This window comes from Gorilla gorilla, chromosome 19 (genome assembly GCF_029281585.2).
Source record: "Gorilla gorilla gorilla isolate KB3781 chromosome 19, NHGRI_mGorGor1-v2.1_pri, whole genome shotgun sequence".
Taxonomy (NCBI): domain Eukaryota; kingdom Metazoa; phylum Chordata; class Mammalia; order Primates; family Hominidae; genus Gorilla; species Gorilla gorilla.
The window spans coordinates 72306841-72325837 of record NC_073243.2 but is presented as its reverse complement, the minus strand read 5'-3'; the positions used below and the strand labels follow the sequence as shown (position 1 = coordinate 72325837).

The 18997-nt window shown below is 37.1% G+C and overlaps 1 long non-coding RNA gene across 1 annotated transcript in view; it reads left to right on the top strand.

Moving 5' to 3' along the window:
• The window catches only part of LOC109023859 (uncharacterized), an 87864-nt gene that overhangs the window by 56889 nt on the left and 11978 nt on the right, over window positions 1-18997 (top strand). Inside the window, exon 4 of the long non-coding RNA XR_010131673.1 lies at window positions 16687-16805. This is a non-coding gene — a long non-coding RNA (uncharacterized lncRNA). The remainder of the gene's footprint in view (window positions 1-16686; window positions 16806-18997) is intronic.

Genomic DNA, 18997 nt, shown 5'->3' with positions numbered 1-18997 from the left:
TTGGCGAAATTCAACTTACCTTATGATAAAAACTCTTAACAAACTAGGAATAAAATGAAATGTCATCAAATTATTAAAAGGCTATATATTAAAATCATATAGTATTGAATGATTTAATATTTTCTACCTAACATTGGGAAAAAGGTAAGAATGGCCTTTTCACTATATCCATTAAATGTCATATTAGGGTAGCTAACACTAAATAAAGCAAGAAAAAGAAATGAAAGACATAGATATTGGAAGGAAAGAAAACTGTTTGCAGACAACAAGATCGGGTACATAGAAAACTCTAAGGAATCTACAAAAACTAATATACAACTAATAGGCACATTCAGCAATGTTGCAAGTTACAAAGTCAATATATAAAAATTAGTTGTAGTTTTACATATTTGCAATAAACAATTGAAAATAGAAGTAGAAATACCATTCATTATAGCATCAAAGAACAAGAGATACTACGGAATAAATTTAATAAAAAACATACCAGACATGGGCTGGGCGTGGTGGCTCACGCCTGTAATCCCAGCACTTTGGGAGGCCGAGGCAGGTGGATCACGAAGTCAGGAGATCGAGACCATCCTGGCTAACAACACAGCGAAACCCCGTCTCTACTAAAAATACAAAAAAATTAGCCGTGCGTGGTGGCAGGCGCCTGTAGTCCCAGCTACTTGGGAGGCTGAGGCAGGAGAATGACGTGAACCCGGGAGGCGGAGCTTGCAGTGAGCCGAGATCGCGCCACTGCACTCCAGCCTGGTGACAGAAAGAGACTCTGTCTCGAAAAAAAAAAAAAAAGGAAAAAAAAAAATCACACATGGATAACAAAAACTACAAAATATTGCTAAGAGAAACTAAAGAAAGCCTGAACAAATGTATAGAAATAGGTGGGAATTGAACAATGAGATCACATGGACACAGGAAGGGGAATATCACACTCTGGGGACTGTGGTGGCTTGGGGGGAGGGGGGAGGGATAGCATTGGGAGATACACCTAATGCTAGATGACGAGTTAGTGGGTGCAGCGCACCAGCACGGCACATGTATACATATGTAACTAACCTGCACAATGTGCACATGTACCCTAAAACTTAAAGTATAATAATAAAAAAAAATATATCATTTAATGAATAAGAACATGGAATACTGTTGAGCTTTAAATTTTCCTAAAATTGGTACATAGATTTAATGCAACCTCAATCAAAATTCCAGCAGCATTTTTTATAGAAATTGATATGATAACTCTCAAATTTACATGAACATAAAATCTTGAAAAAACCCAAAACACAGTTGTAGGACATACAGTGCCTAATCCTAGGACTATAAAACTATAGTAATCTAGACTGTTTAAGAAAAGACTTATAGATCAATGGGACAAAAATAGAGTTCAGAATTCAAACTTCACATATGTGTTCAATGACTTTTGACATAAATGTCAAAATAATACCACGGGGAAAGGAGAGTTTTTTTCAACAAAAATTGCTGCATCAGTTGGATATTTTTGTGTGAAATTTTTGAATCTCAAGCCTTATCTCACACTATACATCTAAATTAACTCAAGATAAATCATAGTCCTAAACATAAAATCCGAAGCTAAAAATATCATATCAGAAAAGATAGACACACAAATATTTGTGATCTTGGATTACAAAAATATTTCTGAGATAGGACACAAAGGAAAAAATGATAAATTTGACTTCATCAAAATTAAAAATTTGCTCTTAAAGAAACAATTAAGAAAATAGAAGGGAAAGCCATTGACTGGAAGAAAACTTTTGCAAAACGCACGTCTGATAAAGGATTTGTACTCAAAAACTCAATAGTAAGAAGATAACTTAATTACAAAATAGGCAAAAGCTGTATGAATGGCAGGGAAGATGTAAGAACAGCAAATACGCAAGTGAAAAAATATTCAACATTATTAGTCATTAGAGTGATTAAAATCACCAGAGTTGAATAGATCAAGTATTTGCAAGAAGATGGGGCCAATGGAGCTCATCTTTGTTGGTGGGAATACAAAATAATACAATCAGTTTGGGAGTTTGTAATGATAAACATTGACTTTACCATCCAACCTAGCAACTCTCTGGCTGTTTATCCTAGCAACCCTTTTTCTAGGTATTTATCCGAGGGAAATGAAAACACTTGTCTGCACAAAGCCTTGTATGCATACTTACAGCAGCTTTATTCCCAGTAGCCAAAACCTAGAAGCAAGTCAAGTATCCATGAAATACTAATCCATAATAAAAACAAATGAACTGCTGCTATACAGAATAACATGGATGGATCTCAAAATTATTATGCTAAGTAACAGAATCCAGACACAGAAGACTACATCATGGTATGGTTTCCTTTACATAAAATTCTAAAATGAAAACCTATAGTGACTAAAAGTTGATCAGTGATCTTTAGGAGTTAGAGGTTACTAGGGTTTGGGAGTGGGGACAAGAGATGTATGAAAATGGGCACATAACACGTTAGGGTGATAGAAATATTCTGATTGTGACTATGGTTAACCAACTGTATACAGTTGTCAAACTTATAAAATTGTACCTTTAAAAATGATAAATTTTACTGCATGTAAATTATACATTAAAAAGCTAAATTAATTTAAAAATAGCTAATAAAAAGTCTTTAATAATACTGTTGTAAGCCTATGTGGGACTCACTGCTACCTGTTGTATGAGTTACACAATTTTAACAATCTGCTCAGGTCACTGCTATTAGCTAGTAATTATTATGTGCTTACTACATAGCAGGTACTGCTTTGAGTGATTTTACAGTTTTTGCTAATTTAATCTTACCAACAACCCTGTGAAGGAAATAGTGTTATCTCTCTTTGACAGATAAGGAAAATGATTACAAAAATTTTAATTAGCAGCTAGTAAGTGGAAAATGTATATTTTGAAAGAGGCATTAGAGACCAGATATTTAACCACTATTATATATTGAGAGGCAAACACAGAAAATGTTACATGTCAGTATAATGCACTATGACTAATCTTAGGTGAAGGGTATATGCAAATAAGTTCACAAATTCAGGGAGGGGGAGGCTTGGCTTGGGAAGACCTTATTGGAAAAAGTAATTCTAGTTCTGAGTCTCATGAGATGGTAAAAATTTGAATTGTTAATTAGCGTCAAAAATGTGATGTCACTGAAAGTCACCTGACATTAGATAACACACTTTACTCCGCATCACACCAATTGTTTTATTCTTGGGCTCAATGATATAAATGATGTTAGTAATAAGGGATGAAGCAACCATAGTCTCTTATAAGCAAAGGCTATATCAATTTGTTAATTGTAATTTTGTGTGCTTTAAAATCAAAGATCATTCTTACATGAAGCTCTAAAATCTCTTATTAGATTCAACATTAAAAGCCATATTTAGAAAGAGTTTTCGAAAAATTGAAAGAAAACACTTCACACTTAAAAAAAAAAAAAGACTTAAAATGCAGTTCTCAATCATTCCAGCAGATGGCAATACAATCATTGTTAAAAAGTTGTTTTGCCCTCAAAGTGGGAAAAATAGGGCAAATGAAAACAACCTATCCTTTTTTATTTTGTTTTATTTTATTTTATTTCTTTTGATTTTTCTCCTCTGTGGTCAGCCCTTTTTGGTTGCTAAAACAATTCTATACCTAATGTTTTTAAAGCTACATAGCCTGCTAAGGACCTAATTATGACCTCCCGTAAATGCCAAGATAGAGATACTAATCTATTTTTTTGAGTATTTTTAAGTGTTAAGAACACTTAACATGAGTTTTACCCTTTTAACAAATTTTACAGTGTACTACACAGTATTGTTAACTAGAGGGATAATGTCGTAGACATATCTTTATTCTGTAGAGATAGATGGCTTTGAGTAAGGGATGACTTGGTCAAAATTGTTCGTTAGAAAAATAACTCTGATAGGGAAAGCACAAGTGGAAGGATGTAAAAGAGAGGAGTGTTTGTTAGAAAACAGGAAGAAGGCAAGGGGAAGATCCCGAAGAGTGGTAATGGGAAAACTATGGCTTAGATGAGGAAAATAACTGTAGACACAGAAGGGAAAGAACTGAGCAACTAATTGGATGTCAGACATTCAAAAGAACGAATAGCCAAAGATAACTCCAGTGTTTTAATCTGGTTTAGGGGAAAGCTAACCAGAGTACAACAGGAGAAAGACTGAGCTTGGACCAAAGGGAGTGTTTTCAGGTGCCCTTGTGCATCTACACAGATTTAACTTAGCAGTTGACAACTGGGTCTCCTGTTTAGATTAAGAAGTAAAATTTAAGAGAGACATAAACACAGAGTGGATATTTGTGGCCTTAGGAGTAGATAAGAAAGTCACAGAGAGATAAAGGCCAAAGTCCTAAGAAACGTCTAGATAACGCTTGCATTTGGGAGAAACCAATGATATGGTTAAGTTTAACAGAATTCTCAGGTGGCTGTAGTGTCTTAGGAGGCTGCAGAGAAGGACACGTGGAACAAGAGTAAGGAATATTTCAATAAGTTTGAGAAGATGATTGGAACAGAGGCCATTGGACTTTAAGAAAATTAATGGGGTAGAAAGCAGATTACCATGAGAAAGGAGTGGAGAGATTGTAAGAAAGTCTGAAATCTCTTTTTAAAAGTTTGACAGTCAAGGGAAGAGAAAGGAAGAAATCATTCCCCTTCCAGTAGTTTGACTAGACGGCAGGAAAGGGGAAATTTTTTTTTTTTTTTTTGAAACGGAGTCTCGCTCTGTCACCAGGCGGGAGTGCAATGGCATGATCTCGGCTCATTGCAACCTCTGCCTCCTGGGTTCAAGCAATTCTCCTGCCCCAGCCTCCCCAGTAGCTGGGACTACAGGTGCGCCCCACCATGCCCAGCTAATTTTTGTGTTTTTAGCAGAGACAGGGTTTCACTATGTTGGCCAGGAAGGTCTTGATTACTTGACCTTGTGATCCGCCTGCCTCAGCCTCCCAAAGCACTGGGATTACAGGCGTGAGCCACCGCACCCGGCCTGGAACAGGGAAATCTTTATACAACAGAGGGCCATGAGCATGATTGTGTCTGTGTGAAGGAGACATTTGAAATTATACTAAAGTTGTTTTCTTTTCTTTTTCTTAAATAACATGTAGATAATTTAATGAAATGGCATAACTTCATTTAACAGAAGTTTTGTGGATTTAAGAAAAATTAGACATATAATTTTAAAGCATATTTTGCAACCTGTTTCTCATTATTTATTATTCATCCTGTGTCTGCTTGGCTCCTCTCTGCTGCTGATGTCTGAAGCTTTGGGACTATAAGAGTTAGTCATGCTAATTACATCTGTTCTCAGCATCCAAGATCTTCTGATATTGTGGCAAGTGATAAGTCTGAGGGGGCTGTTGTAGAGTCAACCAAGCATTAAAAATCATAGAAAGCTCTAAAGCCTATTGCTGTCTTATGATATGTGAGTATGTTTTCTTGTCAAGGCTTATAGAGAGCTTTTCATTCTATCCTTTCTGCTTTTTTTCCTTAAGGAAAAGAAAAATTAGCTTGCAATGCTATATCTTGTTGGCAGAATTACCAAGGTGTAGAATTTGCTGCTTGCTCCTAGAGCTTTGGTGTTGTGGTGTCATTTGTGTGCAAAGGAATCTGCAAAGTCTGCCAATTGAATCTGTCTAGGGAAAAAATAACATGACTTTGAGAAGCAAACAACCGAGTCTGTCATGAAATGTGATAAACATATGGGTTTCATTAAAAACTCATGGCAAGACAAAGTCTTCAAACCCAGAGGAAAGTGGAGAAAAAACAGGAAGAAGGCAAGGGGAATCCCCAAGGAAATTGTATCTGTTCTTTATTGCACAATTAAACAGCTTGTTTATAAATGCCTAAACATCTATCTCTATCTTTAATTCTTTGAAATCCTGTGCCATATCTGTCAATAGTTTCATCAAGTGAAAGATGAAATTAACTCCTACCTTCATGTATCCCCACTGACATGTTAGAAGGGCTGTAAATTCTGAGAGCTGCACAATACAAATTTTCATGCAAATCAAAACCCAATTACACAGGAAGAGCAGAAATCAACTTTTTCTTAAATCTTTAACAATCAGGAATATAATTTTATAAACTGGAACTTATTGCTATTAGGGAGGACATGCCACTTGTTTGCTCCTTTTTATATTTTTACAGAACTAATTGATTGGATGGTAATCACATTATACATCTATTATCCTGATCATTGCTTTGGAAATCATAGGAAGTCAAACTCACAGGGAACATATTCTCAGAATAAACCTTCTTTCAGTGAAGCTTGTTTGCTTTGTGGTTTCCTTGGGTTGGATTTTAAGATGCTCAAGGACAAAAAGTTGTTCTTATTCTTTTTTTTTTTTTTCGAGACGGAGTCTTGCTCTGTCGCCCAGGCTGGAGTGCAGTGGCACAATCTCAGCTCACTGCAAGCTCCGCCTCCTGGGTTCACACCATTCTCCTGCCTTGGCCTCCCGAGTAGCTGGGACTACAGGTGCCCACCACCATGGCTGGCTAATTTTTGTATTTTTAGTAGAGACGGGGTTTCACCATATTGGCCAGGCTGGTCTCGAAATCCTGACCTTGTGATCTGCCCACCTCAGCCTCCCAAAGTATTCATTTCTTTTAAACCCTCTAAATCTTTTTATACAGTGTGTTAAAAAAATACTATCTGTTTAACACTTTTCAATTTTGGCAGTCACTTTGGTTTCCTAGCCAACAGCCATTCTCCACTTCAGTCCCAACAGAACCCTGATTGTGTTTGGTGACAAGGGACTATAGGGAGAGAGAGGAGTCCTCCCTTAGACCAAGGGATAAGTGCTTTAAACCAGTTTGGGCAATCCTATCCCCTCACCTATGGTTGGTTTGGAGTGGGACATGTATTGTAAGCCAGTTCTGGCCAATGAGATCTGAGGGGAGGTTTGTTGGGCCTTTGGGATATTTTTCTTCCTCTGCTGTAAAGAGGAAAACATAGAAGAAGTCCCTTCCCCAAACTACTTTTTAATACAATTGTGTGAGGACATCGTGTTTATAGCTGTGGCAAACTCAAGTGGAATCCAAAATAACTGTGGAAAGCTAACACATACTGATGATACTGTTTAGCTACAGAATTCACCAATGCTGGAAATTACTTCTGGACCTCTGGTGACGAGAGATAATAAATGTCTTCATAATTTTGGATTCTTTGTACCTTGTAGCTGGAAACATTCTAACTGAGGCAGCAATTTAAAAAGGTTTCTCACATTATCTCCTTGGATTCTGCTAACAATTTTTTATTTTAGTCCACAGAAGACATTGAGACTCAAAATGTCTGAATGATATGACTGACATGACACAACTCTTAGGTAGCAGACTTAACATTGAAATCATAATTTTGATGACCACTGCCATAAGCTTTTTAATGCACTTTTAATTTGTACGAGTCAGGACTAGGAAAGGGTGGCTGAAACGAGGGATGCTGCAATTTTGTGGAAATTTCCTTTGTTCCTCAGGCAGATTCTCCAAAATATTTATGTCTATTGAAGCCTGAACTGCTCCTAACACCTGTCAGAACTCAGAGCACCCAGACCTCAAGATTTGTAAGGAAGTTCTTCTTCATATTTGTTCTTCTTCTTCCTTGCTTCCCCTGATTCTTCCTGAAAGCGTGGTCTGTTCTTATTTCTAATAAAATGCACCTGTTCAGAGTTACTTGAGAGCTTAAATGTACCACAACCTCCCAGGAGAACACCTGCCCATTCTCTCTCTGGTCTATCTTAATAGGGCATGGCAAAATGTGATTCTCACTTCCACCTACATTTTCGCAGGATGGGGGTTAGCCTATTTACTTCACACTGGCTCAGACTTAGACCTCCTTAGAATCCATGGGTTCTGCCAGACTCATTCCCATGCTGTTTAGACTTCATGAATGCCTACTATTAAAGCCCTGCCCCCCCCCCCACCTCATAAACAATTACTGGGAGCAAATATGATTATTATTTCTTTTTTTAAATTGTTACCTTTTTTTAAATTATACTTTAAGTTCTAGGGTACATGTGCACAATGTGCAGGTTTGTTACATATGTATACTTTGTATCAACATGGATTCCTCAGGAAATGAAGCATGACAAGAACTTACAAGCTAGTGCTTTCATGAGGATGGGGGTGCAGTCTCAGGAAACCTAGAGCCAAAGACAGCAGATACATTACAGAACTGGCCATAGCTTTCCAATATACATGGCTCGTTGCTTATCTTGCAGAACATCTTTAGGAAAGTTGTACAGAACTCCTGTGCATCAGAATTGTCTATAGAGGAAGAAAAAGGGTGAAACCACTTATCTGCTGGATTTTTCCTCATCTCAGGTCGTGCATGACTCCAAGTTCACTGGCTAAGGGAATGGCTCTCTTGCAGTTTCAGGTTGTATTCTGCTTGCCAGGAAGCCTTGAGGGGAACCAAAGGCTAAATGGATCCTGTAAGGCCAGAGCACGGTTGAACTTTCTCATCCTGGCAGTTGCTGCCACACATGAGATCTATGGGGGTGGCTCTGCTGGAGTTTGATACCTGTCTCTGGGGCTACTCTTGCTGGCTAGAAATCAAAGCAAGTGGTCAAGTGTCAGCGTGGGGGTGTTATGAGCCAAGTTCATTGGATATGAGTGATGCAAAAACTGAATTCAAATCCAATCTCTGTTCTAAACAGGCTGAAAATAGTTATCTTCTTTTTAATTTTTTTAAAACAGTTGTTACACCTCAAAGATTTCTTTTGTCTTCATTTTGAAGGAGCTGAATCTACCTCAGGGGTTGGTATCCTCATTCCCGCTTCACTAGGCTTCAGAGCCACAGGTAAATGGACCAGTGCTTATTTTCATGGGTGAATAAATTCAGTAATTCCTATTATCCTAAGCATATACAAATTATAAAATCCTATTTGGTATTTTTACTGTGCAGAACATTCTTTCACTGCAGGTGAATGGATTATTTTTAAGAATTTGTGATCTTCTTGCTATTGGTTAACTTGTGTTCCTACAACCATTACATTTTATTAGAGCAAAATACAAATCTCAAATGTGTTTTGTCTTGCACAATACGTTTTGTTGAATAGGCTGAATTTTTAATTTTCTCCATTGCTTTCATAAAACACAAGTAAACTGATGAGTTTAAATTATATAAATCCAACAAGGATATAAAGCACTAGGTTAGTTCAAGGGGAAGGAGATGAGGTTGAAGAAGATACAATTCAGATTATAAAAAAATTATTTTAGTTCTGGGACAGACTTTTGAATTACATTGTTTCTTCTTAGCTAAATTTTCCTATGTTTGTGGAAACTTTTGATAAAAGATTTGCCTTCTTTCAGTGATAAGCCAACTTCCACCAATGGAATTTCTTCTCTGTAAAAAAATCTCTCAGCAATATATCCGGAAACTCATGTCTGAAGGGGCAGATCTGAAGACATAAAGCTGATATAATTCCTGATGTCAGCCGCAAATAATTGAGCTGCATTCCTGCTAGTGCTTGTCACCAACAAATACAATTTAACCAATGATTCTTAGTGAAAAAGGTTAACATTTGCTGTAAGAAGTCCAGGAATTCCGCTCACTATGGCAGGGGCAAGGCTTGTTGTGTCACATTCCCATTTTAACCGCATATTGCATTTTGTTAACCAGGCCCTGCATCTCATGACGTTTGTGATGGAACTAAGGCATTTCAGCTACTCCCATAGCCACAGTCCTGGAGTGATTTATGATTTTGGTGAAGTGCTCTGAGTTTTGGTGAACACTGTTAGAATAAAATATCTTCCGAAGAAGAGTGGCTGCTAGGGGAAAAAGTCAACTAGGAATGACCTCCTAGGTCTAATAATAATCATTTTGGAATACTAGAAAGAGCATGGTGTTAGGATTTTGAAACATTTAAATTTTATTCCTCTCTTCATCGTTCAGTAGACCTTTGTACTAGAATGTGACTTCAAAATTTTCTGAACCTCAGTTTTCTTCTCTGCAAAAATGGAAAAGCTGATAGTAACCTCAAAGGGCTATTGGGAAGATGAAATGAGAAGATGTATGGAACTAGCAGTCTCACTGCCTAACACATAGTAGGTGCCCAATAAGAGCTTCTCTTTCCTCCTTCACCCAAATCACCATCCCTTCAACATTCTTACAGACCACGTATCTGTAGACTGCTGGTTGGTTTATGTGACAGTTATTTCTGATCTCCTATCTGAATGCCTTCTGCTCTCCATGCTGGTAAAACTACATATTGCTCTTCAAGCTTCCCTTGCGTCTAGTGATGGAGGACATATTAGGTTGGTGCAAAAGTAATTGTGTCTGTTGCCATTAAAAGTAATGGCAAAATTACTTTTAATGGCAAAAACTGCCATTACTTTTGCACCAACCTAATACTTCTGGCCAATAGAACAAAAAAGAAAGTCTCCTGAAAGTTTTCAAAGAATGTTTTTGCTTTTCTGATAAACAGACAGAAGCAACTGGAAACACTCTATTTTCTTCCTACATTGAATTCCTGGGTCTATGATAACAAGCAGCCACAAGAAATTAATACAGTTAGCTATTGAAAGGTCTTATTGATACAGGAGGGGGATAGGGAACTGCTGGGTAGACAAGGGCAGGGTTTCTGGTGAGGGATCCACCCTCAGGCCTGTGCCCACGGACCTAAGTGAGAACAGGCACTCCTGTTTTCGCGTCCAAATGTTGCATCTTCCAACACCACTCTGGTCCACCATGCCCCCGTGTCCTGTGCCCATATAAGCCCGAGACCTTAGTGGGCACAGACACAAGTGGCTGAATGTCGAGAGGAGCAGAGGAACACACCCACAGATAGCAGCAGGCACCGGCAGACCAGTGACAGTGAAATGACCCAGACACCAAGGAGAGTTTGGCTGGGGGCGGTCAGAGGAGAGTCCGGCCACTGGGTGGTCCAACTCGAGGGGAAGACCACCTTTCCACTCCATCCCCACTTCTGGCTCCCCATACATCTCACTGAGACCCAGCGCCATTACTCAGTAAAACCTTGCACTATCCTTCAAGGCCACGTGTGATCTGATTTTTCTGGTACTGTGGGCAAGAACTCGGGATACAGAAAGCTGTCACACTGGCCCTCTGCCTTTGCAATAAGGAAGAGGGTCTAATTGAGCCGATTAACACAAGCTGTCTGCAGATGGCAAAGCTGAAAGAGCACACTGTTAACACGCGCTCACTTGGGCTTTGAGAGTCATAGACATCCACCCCTAGACACTGCCATAGGGTCGGAGCCCAAAAAACACTCCACACGGCCCCTGTACCTGCCTGTCTGCATGCTCCCCCTTGGTGTTTGAGCAGTGGGGCTACTAAAGGAGCAAACCACACTCCTGTTGAACATCCAGTGAGAGGGATAAGGGAACTCTCCCGTTTCATTATGATTTTATTTTGGGATATGAGTAATAATGATCACTGATATTTATTGAATGCTCTCTGTGGACAGGCAAGCACACTAACCTCTGTGTGGATGATCTCATTTAATCCCCACAACAACCTCAGGAGCAGACACTCCTATTACATCCGTTTCACAGCAAGAAGAGCAGTCCCTCTAGTCACTGTGTCTCATCATTCCTTCATGATTCCATCCCACGTGGCAACCTTAGCCATTATATCCAAAATTCCATATCAAAATAGGACTCCTTACAGACTTCATAAAACCACATCTAATTCGATTTTCTTTAACTTGGAATTATTTACATTCTTATTTTTCTCCACATGCCTATATAATGGAAAAGAAATAGAATAATTGAAATCTTTCTTTTCAGTAACCTCCATAGCAGGGTTACCAATTACCTCCTACCTCTGCTGAACATTTCATTGGCTAGTCTTTCGAATTGGCATCTCGGTGTTCTTCATGTGATAGTTTCATAGTTTCTAATGATAAAGCATGTGCTTTCGAAGCACAAAAACCAGTTACTATAAAGCCTAAGATTTCCTTAGGCCTATTATTTCTTATTTTTAGTTAGTCTACGTGTTTCCTCTTCTGTCTAAAAAGTGAATAGCTGAAGAATTCGATTACCTACTCGTGTTCTACAGGAAGGCTATATGATAGATTAAGTTATCAACATCTTAATTTGTGCATTTTATTTTTCTTCAGGCTTTTTCTACTTTCCTGTCTGATCCAATGAGGTAGGTTTTTATAGCTCCTTACCCTAGGGAAAGTAGAAATATTTTCATGACCACAGTTCTTCCTACTTTTGCAAAAGGCTAAACTACTTGTCTATAAACCCAGGTTAGATCCCCAGCATGGAAACTTCCTAATAAGAGTGAAAAAGGAACTGATATTAGCAGGCGTTAGTCAGGTAATTTAGCAACACAGTGTTAGTTAACATAGATAATACGTATAGTTAGCATAGATGTTAGAATATTTGCAGTAAAAGGGTATTTACATCATGTGTTCGAACAGACAATCATTAAGACAAAAATTTTTATTTACAGCTGGGTCAAAGGTTTCTTCTTAAATGATAATGCTGCCAATACTTCATGAAAATAGAGATAATAAAAATGGAAGCTTTTCACATTCATTTGGAGCCCCATAGCTTAATTATTTCAGCTTTTTACTTGTATGAATTTAAGTTTACTGTTTTCCTCTTTTTTTAAGTTATGAAATGATTTTTTTTAAATTATGGGATAAAGGGACTTACTTTGTCTAAAATTCTTATTTGTTTAAGTGAACAAATAACTAGTCATTGGCCTATTAAAAAAAAAAACTTTTCCAAAATGTTGCCTTAGGAAACAAGTCTGGATTTAATTTTTGAGAAATGCACACACAAATTGAAAAAAATGGAAATTCTATCCTCTGCACTCTTTCGTGCGCTTAAAAAAACTGCTGACACTACTTTAAAAAATCAACCACTGAAAAGTGTTTTTTAACCTACACTCTCAATCTGTGTTAATAATCTTGAAAATCTCTCTGTAAAATTCCATATTAATTGGTTGTGGTGGACCTATATAATTCCGTTTCCTTAAGCCTTGAAAAACAAAGATGCTTTTAAAATGGATTAAACTAAAAACAGCTTGAATTCTGGATGATTAGATTTGAAAGATTCCAGATCTTTGTGTCATATTGACATTCTCTTTTGTTGAACTACCTCAAATATCACAAAACAGCCATTTAATAAAGCAAAGCCAAATATATTTATTAGAACTCACTGCAGTGAGGTAGAACACCACCTTGCCAGGGTACCAGCTGTACCTCCCAAGGGGGAGTGCATGTTCACAGGATGTTGGGGTCTAAGGCATTTCATGATGGAAGGAAGATAGAGATTGGGTAAAATTTGTGATATGGTAGTTTAGTGTTGGTGGACAGAGTAAGGTGAGTATCTTATGGGAAGAATTGATTAACTATTATTTGACAGGTGAGCTCTTTGTCCAAGTAATCAAACTACTGTCTCAGATAAATTGATTTGCATGACTATCTCGAAGGAAACAATATTTAGTGGTTTATAGTCTTTGTCTTCCCTGGGTAAAGTTTCCGTGGAAGAACTAAATCGTGTTAATACAGGTTATCTCGGTTTGCATTTTTCATTTTGATATACATCTAGTTTACTCTTTTTACAGAGATTCTGAGTTGTGAGTCCAAAGTGTTATCACAGTATAGGTAAGCCTATGAGCTTTGGAGAAATTTATATTGTTAGATTTACTCTACTGTGTTCAGCAAAAAGGGTTGTGGAAGGGTTGCAATTAGTAGAACATGGGAAAGATGGGAAAAAGGTATACCATTAAATCTGCGGTGGTGAACTCTTGGCTGTATTTGAGGAGAAGTGATTTTTACCACTCAGAATCATCTTTAGAATATGATATGCTAGGACTATTATCTTCAGGTCCATATTTTGCAGAATGCTGTCCTGATGTGGGGCCAGAGAACTTACTCCGAGAAGGAAGCAAAATTTGCTAGCAAAATACTCAATGCTCTTAGAAGAAATGATAATGACAAAACCTTTGTGCAAGAGGCAAGGTAGTTGTGACTATATATAGCTGCATGACAAGAATGATGTCTACACTTATTTATTTTCAATTAATAAATCATTTTAGCTGCTTACCAACAAAGCATGCCAGTTTCCAGTTTTTCCATAGTTACAGACTTTGCTTTAGTTATTTTATGTTAGCTAATGATTCTACTATCAGATTTGGTATATTTTTGATGGTGAGATCAATTCTGTACAGATTGTAAGAGGTAAGCCTTTTTCCAAATTCGTAATTATATTTCTGATTGCCTGTGTAGAAATATTTGTAGTTGTTCTGTGACTTTACTAGCTTAAATTCTACTCTTGATTCTACTGTTAATTACTTGGGTCTTCTCCCAGGCTGCTAGTTTGGCCATTCTTCGATATTCTGAAATAAGCGTAAAGGGAAGTGGGCTCCATTTTCCCTGCTAAGCTGAGAAATGCACCTCAGAGGTAGTAAGTTAGAAGTGACCAGCAAGGGTAAAACAGCCAATCAATAGCTGATATTGACAGTGTGACCTCAGGCAGGTCACTTAAACCAACTGAACCTTTTCATCTGTATATGAAAAAAACATAATGCTCATCTCTTAATGTTGTTATGAGAATTAAATGGAGAAAATATACATCAAGCATTGAGCAGAATGCTTGATACATAATCATTAATGATTGCTGCTATTGTATTTATTAAAGATTTTTCATAAATATGTTACATATTTACTATATTAAAAATACATGGGATAGAGCAAAATAATTGGTATTTTATCTCTGTATTCTGCAAATGAAGAGTTAGATGGATTGGTATCATCTGTACTAGGAAATCATGGGGCAGAATATCAATAACAGGGAATGATTGGTATGTGGTATCTCTTTATAGTTACTAGTATTTTGAATACCTATAATATATGCCTTAGCGATTTTTTGCTATTGTTTTTCTGATTGTTATTTCCATCTTACAGCTTTATTTTCTTCCTGACTACTGGTGGTATTCTAAATATGTTAGTAAATGTATTCTTTTTATGGAGCATTCGTTTTCAACCAGAAAACTAATAGAATTTGAAGTATTCACTAAGTATGCCAGGGTTTCTCTGAAGAATACTTGATCATAGTGGTGATGTTTGAGTTTTGTTTGCTCAAGTCTTACCTAACAAAACCTATTCCACTACCCCCTTATTGTTCAAATGATGAGATGTGGAAAACAGAGGAGAATAAATGGAAGAGTTTCAGCATTAGAAATAAAGTATCAAGTTGGGAGCCCACGAATCTGCCCTATTAAGACTTGCTCTATAGAAAATGATTTTTTCCTTACAACTTTGTTAAATCAACAAGTAGAAATGAAAAATTAAACAGATGTGAAATTGGAGTTCTTTAGAATGAAACACTACAAAAGTCAAAGTGAATAATTTTTTGTAATAATCAAACTCTAAAGGTATAACAAATGTTATTTTAAAATATCACAACTTTGAGTTTGCTTTGATCATGTTAGATTTCTTAAAACAACATGCTAAATGAATTTATTCTCAAAATTCTCAGTGACACATACTTTCTATTGTGTCTTACTTCCCACAAGTTTGAATGAATTAATACTACTTTGGTATTTTGGATCAGATTTTTGTTGTTTGGTGGAAGACTATCAAAGTAAAGAGAGAATTGTTTTTCTTTTCTTGTTAAGTATACAGCCAGTAAGAACAACAATATTTTCAAGTTAAAGAGCCATTGCAATCTAATTGAAAACTTCAGGCTAAATGCTGGAAACACTGTGTTTGACCATTCTAAAACAAAAATTGAGAACCAATTCTAGTTGGCTTTGAAAAGTAATCTGGCAAATAATCAAGATAGATAATGAGCAGACACAGAAAGGACAATTAAGGAAGGAAATATTCTGAAATGAATAGAAAGAAGAAACAAGTTAAATAAATAAGGTTTAACAAATACATTCATTTGGCCAAAACATTAAAAACATATTCCTTTGTGTAGAGCAACTTGATTTTCTAAAGATAACATTGAAGGAATGTTTGCAGCAAACTCTAATGACTCTGGATTTTGCCCAGATCTAAATAAGGATTAACACCAACCACGCACATGTCTGCTGTGAACCCAAGTGATCTGTTAGATCTGTTGCATCTTTCCTCCTATTCTTTGAGGACCAGAAAATAAATAAAAGATGTGCACTTTGAAACTAATAGATTGCTTGAAACTCACTGAATTGAATTGGCAACTTCTGTAAGATTTGTGCTACTGATGGAACATTGGTAGAACATATGTTTTCAGTTATTTTCTCAGTTTGGGAAATAATTTAGGTGACATTTCTTACTCTTTTGGTTGTTGTTCATTGTTAAAACTGTATATACATATTATATGTTTTTAAAATATACAAATTATATATAGCGTTTATATATAATACATATGATGCCAGATGTATATATGATTTAAAATAGAATTACTGAGATTGAATATTGAATCCTGGCTCTATCACTTTCTAACTGTATGCTGTTGGGTAAAAGATTTAACTTCTGTAAACCTGATATAATATTTATAAAATGAGGATAATCATATAATCGACTCTATAATATTATTGTGAGAATTAAATGAGAATATGCAAAGCTCCTAGTATTCTGACTGGCACATAAATATATTGCATATGCCAGTCACTGTGCTAAAAGCTTCCCATATATTCTCATGTAATAAAATATATTATTTTATATATATTATATATGTAAAAAGCTTTACATACATTCTTTTTTGTTTTTCTTTTTTTTGAGACAGAGTCCCACTCTTGTCACCCAGACTGAAGTGCAATGGCATAATCTCGGCTCACGGCAACCTCTGCCTCCTGGGTTCAAGCGATTCTCCTGCGTCAGCCTCCTGTGTAGCGGGGATTACAGGTGCCCACCAACAGTCCTGGCTAATTTTTGTATTTTTAGTAGAGATGGGGTTTTGCCATGTTCGCCAGGCTGGTCTTGAACTCGTGACCTCAGGTGATCTGCCCACCTCGGCCTCCCAAAGCATACATTCTTACCTAATGTAAAACAGTATTTAATCCACATACACACAGGAAGGAAGGAAGGAAGGAAGGAAGGAAGGAAGGAAGGAAGGAAGGAAGGAAGGGGACAGAGAGAGAGAGAGAGACAGGAAAGATGTCTGTCTTTTCAAGTAAAATGATCTATGCATCCTACTCAGGCAAATATTGTCATATCCTGTATTTGACGTTAGTACCATGAACACCATGTTCTAAGCAACTGAACTAATAAACTATGACTTGAGACTAGTCATCTTTGAACCATGGTATGCAGCCTTTCATGTACAGGACACGGTAAAATTTGTTAACCCAGTATGCAGGGTGGTGTTGGGGAGCAGCTGCCTGCCATAGTAGTCATAGACAGCTGGCAACAGTGGCTTGGAAAAGCCATGGAAAATAGTTCTTTTATTAAATGACAAACGGACCAAGGTAAATAATAATCACCCAGATGCCACTCTTGGCCCATGTACCATAAACCACCTATGTTCTCTAGCAAAAATGATAGGATCCAGGAGAGGCAATTGCCCATGCATGGAATAGGGGAACTGTTTCATTTTTGGCATGCCTTGGAATGTGTTTCATAGGCTTTGGATCATTGAAAAGTCTCAGTAAATCTCTAGCAAATTTAACTAATTTGAAATTGCAACTGATTCCTAGTTGTTGTTGTTTTTTCCTAATTTTATTTTATTTTAAGTTCTGGGGTACATGTGCATGAGGTGCAGGTGTGTTACATAGGTAAATGTGTGCCATGGTGGTTTGCTGCACCTGACAACCCATCACCTAGGTGTTAAGCTCAGCATGTATTAGCTATCCATCCTGATGCTATCCCTCTCCCAGCCTCCCCTCTGATAGGCCCCAGTGTGTGTTGTTCTCCTCCCTTTGTCCACGTGTTCTCATTGTTCAGCTCCCACTTACAAGTGAGAACATGTGGTATTTGGTTTTCTGTTCCTGCATTAGTTTGCTAAGGATAATGGCTTCCAGCTTCATCTATGTCCCTGCAAATGACATGATCTTGTTCCTTTTTGTGGCTGCATAGTATCCATGGTGTATACGTACCACATTTTCTTTATCCAGTCTATCACTGATGGGCATTTGTGTTGATTTCATGTCTTTTCCATTGTGAATAATACTGCATTGAACATATGCTTGCATGTATCTTTATAACAGAATGATTTATATTCCTTTGGGTATATACACAGTAATGGGATTACTGGGTCACATGGTATTTTTGGTTCTAGGTCTTTGAGGAATCACCACACTGTCTTCCACAACAGTTGAACTAATTTACATTCCCACCAACAGTGTACAAGCACTCCTATTTCTCCACAGCCTCGCCAGCATCTGTTGTTTCTTGACTTTTTAATAATCACTATTCTGACTGACATGAGATGGTATTTCATTGTGGTTTTGACTTGCATTTCTCTAATGATCAGTGATGTTGAACTTTTTTTCATGTTTGTTGGCTCCATAAATGTCTTCTTTTGAGAAGTGTCTGTTCATCCCTTTGCCCACTTTTTAATGGGGTTGTTTTTTTCTTGTAAATTTAAGTTCCTTGTAGATTCTGGATATTGGATCTTTGTCAGATGGATACATTGCAAAAATTTTCTCCCGTTCTGCAGGTTGCCTGCTCACTCTGATGATAGTTTCTTTTGCTGTGCAGAAGCTCTTTATTTTAATTACATCCCATTTGTCATGTTTTGCTTTTGTTGCAATAGCTTTTTATGTTCTCATCATGAAATCTTTGCCTGCGCCTATGTCCTGAATGATATTGCCTAGATTTTCTTACAGGGATTTTATAGTTTTTGATTTTACATTTAATTTTTTAATCCATCTTGAGGTACTTTTTGTATAAAGTGTAAGGAAGGAGTCCAGTTTCAATTTTCTGCATACAGCTAGCCAGTTCTCCCAGTACCATTTATTAAATAGGGAACCCTTTCCCCATTGCTTGTTTGTGTCAGATTTGTCAAAGATTAGATGTTTATAGATGTGCAGTAATATTTCTCGGTTCTCTATTCTGCTCCATTGGTCTATGTGTCTGTTTTTGTACCAGCACCATGC